Here is a 12149-nt window from a genome sequence, read left to right as displayed (position 1 = left end):
TTGTGCTCACCTACACCTCTGACTTTACGGGGGGCTGTCCCCCACCACCTCTTTTGGAGAAGGAGTTAACTTAGAGCTCCAGTTTATAATAATTCCTGGGCGTGATAAGAGTGTTTTAACCTACAAACTCCTCTGAAGGTTCTCTAGCCTGCCTGACAGGCTCGTCCGGCCACATGTGATTGCTCACAGCCTCCCAACCGTGAGAGGCACAAGATGCTTTAAACCCTCTAAAAACGGGTTCTTTAGAGAAGTTAGAAAACTATTAGTATAAGTATAACGGGCTGATTAGAAATTGTATTGGTGAAGGGTTTTTCATTTGTTGAGCCAATGTTTGTTGCTAAGTCTCCACATCCCCTGCCCTTACACACATTAATGAATATATAGAAGAAATAAGTATTAACCTTTGATATTAATCACGTTAGACCTTAGGCTAAGTAAATTCTTTCCTTAGCTAAAACCCACTACACCCTCACCCTGTAGGAATGTAACTTTACTTGGGTGGCGTCTGTTTTGAGAATAATCAGCCCTGGAGAAATAAGTGTCCTGATTGACTGACCGCTGTCACAAGGAGAGGGTCGTAAATTGTCAGCAGGCCCCCCTGGCCAGAAGATGATGTAACACCCCTAAGACCTCTGTATACCTTTGTATGAAGCACCTGACTTTGATAAAAGTCAGGACTGCTGTCCCCACGTGACTTTTGCATAACATCTCAGTGTATAAAAGTAGACCATGGAAAATAAAGAATTGGGATCAGTTTCTCGAAATACTGGTCTCCCCATGTCGCTCTCTCTCTCACTCTGGTTGAGTCTCCATCTGGAGCGCGGAACCCACCATGCTTACTAATTATGCCTGGGCTTCTAAGATCCGACCGGGGAGGCCTCAGTGTCTCCTCTCCTTCGGGAGAACGGAAGGACGCCTGCGGCCTACGTAAGTGGTGCAAACTTCTTGTCTTGAAGTTTTATTGGTCTCCCGCGTAAACCAAGCTACTCAGCCTCTTTTCTCCACTGAATTTTCCTACTGAGCTATCCTTATTCTATTACTCTTTATATCTTTAATTAATATCTAATTGAAGCTATTATATCCTGATCCTCGCCTACGCCGTCTCTCCTTCGAATACCCTGGATCAGCCGGGGCTGGTCCCCGGCACTAATTTATTAACATTTCATTCCGTCAGTCAATATTTTTTATGTGCTTATTATGTCTCAGGTACTACTGAACTGATGGAACAGTGAAGATAAAAAATTTCTCTTCCAATGAGGATAAAAGTAATCGGCTTAGTGACTCACAGGTAGAATCTGATAAGGAGAGATGGGCTTGTAGTGATTAAATTCGATAAAGTGCTACAGGTTCTGTGACAGAAATACGTTCAGCGTCCAGAAAGGACATCAAGGAAGAGGTGGTCCTTTTGGCTTGTGCTAGTTAAATTCAAGAGCTATCTGATAGAGTGAGATTTCTGCTGCCTTGAAGAGGAGTTGACCTTTGTACCTTTGAAAATACAATTATTTCTCTTGTGAGGCTAGCCTGAGGAAGTAATCTTAAATAAAGAAAAAGAATTAAGCAAAATAAACAAAGCAAAGGAAACAAACAGAAATCTGTTTGACAAGTCAACTTTGAAAACATCCTACAGCACTTCTGCAGCAAGCTTAAATTAATCACTAATATAGGATAACTCTTGAGTGAATACAATTTCTTCATCATTATATTGCAGGTAATAATGCCTATTTTAAGGATTTTACAGTAAGAATCAGAAATAGAAATAATTCTTAGCATACTCTGTGAAGATTACTGGGATGACAATGGTGGTGATGAAAATTTGTGTTTAAGTCTTTCCACTGGTACAGAATATTCAAGGGTGAATCCAATACTCTGTACACAGACAACACTCCACGCGCAGGGAATCGCAGGTGTCCAGAAAGCCGAAGCTGGCATGTGCCCTAGAGACCAGCCTCTCTTTTCCTGTTTTATTGTGGAGGAAACTGAGACATACGGAAGTTTAATTATTGCCAGAGAAATCTGCCTGAAGCCTTAGAGCATTACATTTAAGACACTGAAAAGAGATTTGTGTACCTTGAGGCTGGAGTCACTGGTGAATTTGAGAGCCCTATGCTTTCCCTAAATTATTTAAGTAACGCGTCAGCAAAGGCCTGCTTACGAATCAGATGCAGTGCACTTCAAGAGTCTTCTCTCTACTCCTGAAATGAGTTATTAGCCCAGCAGGTTGTAGCACCCTTTGTTCTAGAAGCTGAAATCAGAATAACCAAAACCCACATCTGGGGCACAAACTGCTTGGATCAAAGTGATGTTTTCCTCCTTTTTAGCATTACATGTTGGTGTTAGGCCATTTCCTCCTAGGTGTCTATAATGTGCTATGCACTACAAGTGGGCTTCCCAGGTGGCACAGTGGTAAACAATCCACCTGCCGATGCAGGATACAAAAGAGCCTTGGGTTCAATCCCTGGGTCAGGAAGATCCCCTGGAGAAGGAAATGGCAACCCACTCCAGTATTCTTGCCTGGAGAATCCCATGCACAGAGGAACCTGGCAGACTACAGTCCATGGGGTTGCAAAGAGTCAGCCATGACTGAGCAACTGAGCACCCATGCATGCACTGCAATTGGTAAGAGGTTCATGGAGACATTAGTGGTGGAGCCTGGTGGGCTGCTGTCTCTGGGGTCGCAGAGTCGGACACGACTGAAGTGACTTAGCAGCAGCAGCAGAAACTGAAGAAAGGAAAACAGTGCAAAGCCTACTGTCACCTTTTCTTTTGTCATATCTGACAAAGGAGGAGGAGGAGATTAATCACCATTAATACTAATTCGGGGTCTCTGTAACTCATGGGCATGGCCGCAATCTCTTCATTAGAGTATTATTTCATAAGTGTGGATTTATGGGACGCGTAAGGAAGCATTTCATAAGTATGGATCTACCACACACACCTTCTCTGCCTTTCTCTCACCGTGTGTCCCTTTCAAGAGGAATTCTGCCTCTTTCATCAATGTCTCCTTCCTGCAATGAGCTAGAAATATATGCATTTACATTCTTTGAACTTAAACTTCTTCAACACTAAATGTGGGATATTAATATCTTTGTTAGTGGTTTGCTAAGATAATTCAGTTAGTTAATCTAAACAGTAAAAGCTCTTGGTCAAAAATTATATATATATATATATATATATATATATATATATATATATTACACACACACACACATATGTATGTAATACATGTGTGTAATATATATATGTATGTATATGTGTGTGTAATAAATACTACTTACCTGCTGACCCTGCTGTCTCTCTTTCTCTGCTTCCTTCCTCCCTGCCTTGTTTTCTCTGATTTTACCCTCCTTCCTCCCCCTCTCTCCTTTCTTTCCTCCACCTTCATGCTGCACAAATACACTGATCTGCTTCCAGCATTCTACAGTGATCACAGGTCACACAAGCCATAGTCCCTTGTCCCAAGAGTCCCAGGAGTCACCTACTCTTACGGTGCTGTCTCCTCCACTTTGTGGACTAGAAAAGAAGCATCCATTTAGAGGTTTGGACCAACTCTAAAATTCTACAGCTCTTTTTGTGGCACCAAACCATCCAGTGTTTGTGGTAGATGTGTTTCTAGAGATGGTTTGATTTAGAAAATTTTTGCTTTGCAAATTGGTCTTTAAAAAGCTTCTGATCAAAATCACTCTTTCCCTTTAAAGAAGAGAGAATTAGAGAGCTGCAAAGGTTGGGAAGGACACACATCTCCCACGGTGATTTTTCACAGTGTTCCGAAGGCAAGAAACTAAGATTGATTTATATTTCTTCATTTTCTAAAGAGAAAGATGATGCTCCATGTGCTCTTTTTACTCACAGAGGTTTTGAGGTAGAAACAATTCTTTAAAAGATAAATGTCTTGAGGACAAACCTGGAAGTTTGATATAGCAAATTGTATTTGTACCAGATTTTCCTTTATTTTAAATTCCCATTAAACTACTCAATATAGTGCTGTGATATTTAGCATTTCACTTTTCTCTTCCTCCTGTGATTTGGAGGTCCAGAGATACAAAATGAAATGAACTAAAGAGGGAGAATTTCTTGAGCTAGACAAATATTTAATTAGGCTAGTACTATGTTTCTTTGCAGCCATTTCAGGGAAAGAACATAGACCCAAATGTATCACAAAAGCAAAAGAAATATCTTGAAGGAAATGAAAGAGGGTTCAAGGAGAGAAAGATAGAGAGGAAGGAGAGAAGGGGGACAGAGAAAGAGATGCTTGAAAATGGATTCTTTGCTAATCTCGCAGCTATAAAAATCCTGAGTCATAGATATCCAAGTTTTGTTTTGGGAGATTTTCAAACTCAAATAAAATATTATTTACCTTGTCCTCACAATGGGTGGCTTCTTAATTTATTGTTGAAACAACAGTATGGGTTTAGGGCTTGGATTAGACCACGGCTTTTTTTTTTTTAATTGAAGTATAGTTGATTTACAATGTCATGCTAGTTTCAGATGTACAGCACAGTGATACAGATGATATATGTACACATACATACACATATATGTATATTCTTTTTTCAGACTCTTTCCCCATATAGGTTATTACAAAATTTGAGTAGAGTTCCCTGTGCTATACAGTAGGTCCTTGTTGGTTATCTATTTTATATTCAGTAGTGCGTGTATGTTAATCTCATCCTCCTAATTTAGGCTATTGCTGTTTAAATGATGCAGCAAATACAGAGGCAGGGAAGGATAATAAGCAAAAAGTGCTGAATAATAAGAGGAGAAAGGGGGGCAGGTGCTGAGGACAACCCACCTCACGCTAGTCTTTCTGGGGGGTCCTTTCTCTCTCAAATTCTCCAACCCCAGAATGAGCTACACGTCCTTCCTGAAAGAAGATGGTTTCCGTCACATCTCTGTCCAGGCATCCATGCTATCGGAATTAGCAGTCCAGATGAATGTGTATGGAGAATGTGTCTATACATACAACAGAATATTATTTAAGCCTAAGAAAAAAAGAAATCCTCACACATGCTACAACATGAATGAAGCTTGAGGACACTGTGCTGAGAGAAATAAGGACAAATATTGTGACATTCCACTTATCTGAGGTACCTAGAGTAGTCAGACTCGTTGAGACAGAAAGTATTGATAGAATGGTGGCCACCGGTGGCTGCAGGGAGGAAGAAACGTGGAGTTACTGTTTAGTGGGTACAGAAGTTCAGTGTGGGAAGACAAAGAAGTTTTGGAGGTGGATGGTGGCAATGACTGTACAACAATGTGAATGTACTTAATACCATGGAACTGTAGACTTTAAAATTGTTAAAAGAGTAATTTTGGGGGGCCATGCTGTGTGGTATGTGGGATCTTAGTTCCCCAAGCAGGGATTGAACCCACACCCCTCTCCAGTGGAAGCACAGGGTCTTAATCACTGGACTACCAGGGAAGTCCCAGTAGAAAATCGTATGTGTTATGTGTGTTTTACCACCACCACTGCCAACTCCACAATGATAATAATAAAATTACCTGTCCTGGCCAGAAAGAGCAGCAATGGAGAAAATGGCTTTAGAAAAACTAAGCTGCCTTAGATGAACTAACACAGGGAAATGGAGTAATTTTTACAGTAAAGGGTTCCTGCTGTCTCAGATATTAAGTTGACTCATTCCACAAAAACTCTGTAGGTCAAATAACATCAGGAAACCAAGGCTCAATGGTCACTATCTTGCCTATTCTTACAGTCTATTCTTCATCATGACATAAAGAACTTGATGCCAAGCCTGTCTGTGACAAAGCCTATCTTCTCTTCTACACCATATTTTCTTTAAAGGGCCAGTTTTCACTGAGTTTGAAATACTCATAACTCCAGACAGAGGAACATCTAAGAAAAAGCAGATACTACTCAGCTGTGGGAAGAGAAAGCAGGAAGAAATGGTCCCTAAAACAAAAAAGAGAGATGGATGAGCTAGCACAGGATAAGAAAGTGAAGTGTTAGTCACTCTGTCATGTCTGACTCTTTGTGACCCCATGGACTTTAGCTCGCCAGGCTCCTCTGGCGATGAGGCTCCTCCATAGAATTCTCCAGGCACGAATACTGGAGTGGGTAGCCATTCCCTTCTCAAGGGGATCATCCCAACCCAAGGACTGGACCCAGACCTCCCACACTGCAGGCAGATTCTTTACCATTTAAGCCACCAGGGAAGCTCAAGGATAAGAAAGTTTCTGTTAACTTCCATAGATCATTTTGGGTTTCTTTGACTTCTGAATTTGAAAGCTCAGTAGCAGATATGCCTAATTTATTCCTAAACTGGCAAAAGGTGAAGCCTTTTCTGCCAGCCTTTTCTGGACGTTCTAATGATAATGGAGCATTTGGCATTAGTTCTGAGTTTTAATACAAAAGTGATCTAATTGAAATAAAGATAGGATAGCTCAAAACTGTGCTAAAAACTGAAGGATAAGGGCATCATCTTAATAGCATCAGCTATCTTTCTGATCATCTTCATGAAAATGAGCCAAATGTTCTAAGATAGATGAAGCCCTGGAATGAGGTTTGATTTGTCATTAGCTGCTTTCAATTGTGTCACTTTGGACTCCTCTCTTAACATTTTTGAGCTTCAGTTTCCTAACACATAAAATGGGAATAATAATGCCCACTGTATAAGATTATTGAAGAACTGAATTACATTAAAGAAGAAGGTGTATATTAGAGTGCCTGGCATGGCACACTTTAATTTAATATGAAATTGTTGGTAATACACTACAAAAAAGATGCTTTTTTATTTTTGGCCACCTCATCATTTTGGCACACAGGTTTTCTCTAGTTGGCATGAGGGTTCTAGTGGGCACAGGCTTAGTTGCCCCGTGGCATGTGGAGAGATCTTAGTTCCCTGACCAGGCGTTGAATGCACACCCTCTGCACTGCAAAGCAAATTCTTAACCACTGGACCACTAGGGAAGTCCCAAGATGCTTTATTTTTCATGTAACTGGTTTCCTGTGAAACAACAAGGGCCAGCAAGTTCAGGGCTATCTAGACCTCAAATAAAGTTACTGATAAGGAAGGGAAATGTTGAATAAAAAAAAAAAATCTTTCCATGTTTTGGAGTGAAAAGGTAACAGGAATAATATTAATACTAGATGGAGAACCAGTGAATGAAATAAGATGGTGCCCCTGTCGTCAAAGCACACTTCAGGCTTTTTTTTTTTAATCTCCCTACCTCACATCTTTAGGAAAACTAATGGATCTTAGCTAGTCATATTTATAAGAGAAATAGTTCATAGTACCAATATTTTATTTACTAGCATTCTGCACACATAAAACGGGAAATAATTCACTTGGCTGAAGCCAGCAGGTAGGTGGCCAGATTTAGAACACATCTGCTGAAAGTGAGATTAATAATTAAAGTTTTTAAGCTACAGTTATTGCCTTCAATGGTGTGAAAATTCTCTGAGTAACTGGCCTTCATGGTCTCTCATCAGTTGCTTGTCAGTAAATGAGGGTGGTTTAAAAAACTAGTTTTGAACTCCTGGTCAGAGCTCATCCATCAGTGTCACTTGGCTGGAATGAGCTGAGGAGTGGAAAAGTTGATGCCTTTTTTCTTTCTATTAAAATGTTCTATATTGGTGTTCCTAACTGGTACGTGACCATTAAAATGGGAAGAATCACAGATTCTGCCCAGTACTGACAGACACTGTCCCAAATCACTAATTATCCATCCTATTTCATGGAGTTGGAATCACGGTTGGGTAGCAAAATTATACGAAACTTGCAGAGATAGGAGAGGATGGATGTCTAGATCCATAAATGCATAGCCATTTGCATGCTTACAATCATAGAAATCATGAACTGAAAATAGGCCTTATTTTGTTGGCCTCCTGGGAAAAAAAAGTAATGCTGCAGAGTATTGAAATTGTGAGGCAAAGCCAGCATTTTTAAGAAAGAGAAAGCAGCTAACAGCCCTGTTTATCAATACAAAAGTTTAGACACTTTGGACCTGTGTTAGAAAGTACATTAACATTCCTAAAAGATAAAGCAGCAGAATATTTTTTCTCCTTCTTCAATGAACATTTAGTATTGGTGCCAGTTATGGGGAGGACTATAGAAGAGGCAAATGTCTGTCACTATGGAATATTGGTTTGTGATTTGTTTGTTGGTAACACAGCACTGACTATGTCTTATGAAATGTCTACTTGCTTCCAGTTTTGACTTTCATACTTCCATACTCTAGGAGTCGTACGGAGGGAACAAAACAAGCAAGAAGTAAAAAAAACTGCGGGCATTTTTTTCCTGACGCCTAATTTTAACAAGTCAAAGTGTTCCTGACAAAACCAGCCCCTCTCTTTTCCTCTCACTCTCTAACTGCTTCAGTCCGGAGGCTGATGGTAACAGTTCAGGACCTGAGTAGAGTGTGACATCTTAATTTGATCATCAAGTCATTTGGAATCTGCTCTCAGCCAAAATTCTAGTGATAATTTGGCTTGTGTTTAAAAGCCACTAAACAAGGAAATAATTTTGTCTACTTCTTATCCTCCCCCTTCGATTAAGTGGCTACTCAACCTGTGGTTTGCTCATCTGTTCAATTCTAAGACCCAAGAGCTACACCTTAACTCCACCTCTGTGAGATCTCCCCTTCCCTTTCTAGTTTATTTTACATTTAAACAGACTTCAGCAACACCCTTTTTAGTCTCTGAAGGAATTTGTGCTTTTAACTTGATGCCAAATGATGAAACTTAATGTCACCAGCTTTTTTCTTTTTAATGTTAACTGCTCATTTCTTATTGTAGTTTGATATTGTTATTCAACTACTGTAAATAAATGCTAATTAACAAAATGTCAGTTGACTTTCAAAGCAGCTGCAGATGGCTTTTACTTTTCAAAAAACAGTTTCATCTTTATCAGCAACAGATGAAAACCCACCATATCTGACAACACAGTGATCCGTTATGGTTCCAACATATGCATTTAAAATGAGGCTCAATACAATGTCTACTGAATGATATATTTTAATTGGTTTAATAATGACTAATGGGATTGTAATAAATGACCCTCACTGGATGGATTCTAAATATAGTTAAAAGACATTTTTTAAAAAAGAGTCACAAAAGAAATGAAAGAATAGCAATGGGCATATGAACAGATTTACATAGAATTGCCTCATATTTTCCTCCTTTTGAGGTATTCTGTAATGAATGTATAGGCTCAACAAGCAAAGGACCAAGAAGTTATCAGGGCCAAGTACATTTTTGCAGAACAAATAAGGAAACCCCGTCTCTAGACATTAAGAAGAACCTCATTAAATTAGAGAAATTTGGAAGTTAGCAGAGATTAACCTAAAGCTTGAAAACAAAGATTAGAGAATTATGACTGCCCTGACGTTGAACTCGAAGCCTACACCTCAGGAAACAAGTGATTCAGTCTCTTACTTGAAGGTCTGAGCGTATTCAGAGGCATGAACCGAGTAGGTTTCAGTTCAGTTCAGTTCAGTCGCTCAGTTGTGTCTGACTCTTTATGACCCCATGAATCGCAGCAAACCAGGCCTCCCTGTCCATCACCAACTCCCGGAGTTCACTCAGACTCACGTCCATCGAGTCAGTGATGCCATCCAGCCATCTCATCCTCTGTCGTCCCCTTCTCCTCCTGCCCCCAATCCCTCCCAGCATCAGAGTCTTTTCCAATGAGTCAACTCTTCACATGAGGTGGCCAAAGTACTGGAGTTTCAGCTTTAGCATCATTCCTTCCAAAGAAATCCCAGGGCTGATCTCCTTTAGAATGGACTGGTTGGATCTCCTTGCAGTCCAAGAGACTCTCAAGAGTAGGCTTAGCCCTAAAGTAAGTAATGTAAGTAAGTAAAGTAAAGTAAGTTAAGTAATGAGGCCATAAGACATTTAAGTGGTGTTGGAAGAAGATTCTAATATATCTGAAATGGGATCTAGAGCCTAATTTTCTTGTACCTGATATAAGCAGAAAGATGAAACAGAGAGAGAAAAATTTTATGTTTCTATTACAGGAAGCTCATCCTACTTCTGACTATAATGGAGTAACTCACAGCTGATCAAGTCTCCTGTTGAAAAGACCTAGAAAACCCATATAAAAACACAAAGTACACATTTTTTTATAAGACATCAAAAGCAACCAAAATATCCAGGACTTGAGAAGTCAAGATCCCAGAAGGAGAGAAATTATTAAGTAAATCCAATATTTTCTGAGCTTCCCTGGTAGCTCAGCTGGTAAAGAATCCACCTGCAATGCAGGAGACCTGGGTTTGATCACTGGGTCAGGAAGGTCCCCTGGAGAAGGAAATGGCAACCCACTCCTGTATTCTTGCCTGGAAAGTCCCATGGGTGGAGAAGCCTGGTGGGCTACACTCCATGGGGTTGCAGAGTCAGGCATGACTGAGTGACTAACATGCACAATATTCTCTGGCCACATTCAGGGAATCTACCAATTTGGGGCATAGAAGGAAAAGCTGAGAATTGGGCAGAAGGTAGATACTAAGAGGCAGAGAATCCATCAGAGCTTCCAGCAGCCTCACACAGACAAAAATTGGAGTTCGGGACTGCCTAGGAAGATGGGACCTGAGGCCAAGATCTCCTGAGATAAGAGAGATGTAAAGGGTACTCTGGTGTTCATCTAGAGGCATTTGTTAAATTCTTAAGAGGTACCGGCAAGAGACTAAAAAGTCAAGAGGCAGGTTAAAAGCAAAACAGAGTTTGGAGCAGTTTTGGGAGGGTGAGAAGATAAAACCTGGAGGTCAAGGTCTGCTTGGGCAGACTTCCTGTGTTCCAGAACCAGGCTCGTTTGCCTGGCGTGCTGCACAACAAATGCTGAGAGGCTGAGGTTTGCAGCAGAGAAAAGGTTTATTCACGCGGCATCCCAGTGAGGAGACAGGAGAACCAACCTTGAATCTATCTCTCGGTCGGTGAGGGGCTTGGGATATTTCTGGGATAAAGAAGCAGGGTGGTCTGAGGCGTGGCAGGGAAAGGTGATTGGAGGTGAGAGAAAGATGAGGCAATCATTCCGTGCAGACATAGCTAAGATACATGCTTCTTTGTGGGATGCATATTCAGAAAATGGTACGTTAGCATGTCTTGAGGATGGAGTTTTGGGCCCTCAACACCAAAAGGTCATGAATCAGACACTCACACATGCCCACGTGGTAGGTTGGTGGTTCCAGCCAGTTTTATAGGCTGGAGCTTGACCTGGACACTGCTGACGCCAAGTTCTTGAAAAATAACAGGCAAACATCTTATTGTTTACACTATATGACACTTGGAGGATATGTTTTTTGCAAAAACAACTGCAGTGAGCTTGATCATTGAAGGCAGGTTACAGTTTGTTATTTATTAATAACAACTTAATTATTGTTAATAGTTTAATCGATCCAACTGATGACTACCGTTGGTTTCACTAGTAAATACCCCAGATTCTCAGTTTACATGCCAGAGGTATATAAAGACTTATAGAGACAACAAGCTGTGTGAATCAGCCCAGTTTCTTGTTTACTATGGCTGTCTGCCAAAGGATAGGATAAATCACTTTTGGAGAAAGATAACATCATCCTAAAATCTGCAATTTTTCATAAACAACATTGTATGGTCAATAAAATATTACTAGGACTGCAAAGAGATCCAACCAGTCCATCCTAAAGGAGATCAGTCCTGGGTGTTCATTGGAAGGACTGATGCTGAAGCTGAAACTCCCATACTTTGGCCACCTCATGCGAAGAGTTGACTCATTGGAAAAGACCCTGATACTGGGAGGGATTGGGGGCAGAGGAGAAGGGGACGACAGAGGATGAGATGGCTGGATGGCATCACTGACTCAATGGACATGAGTTTGGGTGAACTCCGGGAGTTGGTGATGGACAGGGAGGCCTGGTGTGCTGTGATTCATGGGGTCGCAAAAAGTTGGACACCACTGAGCGACTGAACTGAACTGAGCCATACAAAGGAACAGAATGCTAAACAAAATCTCATAATCGAAATAGATCCATAGTTAATGTAGATATCAGGATGATGAGACATGTATTTTTTTTAAAACCTGATTAATATATTAATCAGGCTCCTCTATCCATGGAATTCTCCAGGCATGAATACTGAAATGGGTTGCCATTCCCTTCTCCAGGGGATCTTCCTGACACAGGGGTCCAACCCAGGTCTCCTGTATTGTAGACAGATTCTT

Source organism: Bos indicus, chromosome 16 (genome assembly GCF_029378745.1).
Source record: "Bos indicus isolate NIAB-ARS_2022 breed Sahiwal x Tharparkar chromosome 16, NIAB-ARS_B.indTharparkar_mat_pri_1.0, whole genome shotgun sequence".
Classification (NCBI taxonomy): Eukaryota; Metazoa; Chordata; class Mammalia; order Artiodactyla; family Bovidae; genus Bos; species Bos indicus.
The sequence above is the reverse complement of the archived record's forward strand: the minus strand, read 5'-3'. Positions refer to the sequence as shown.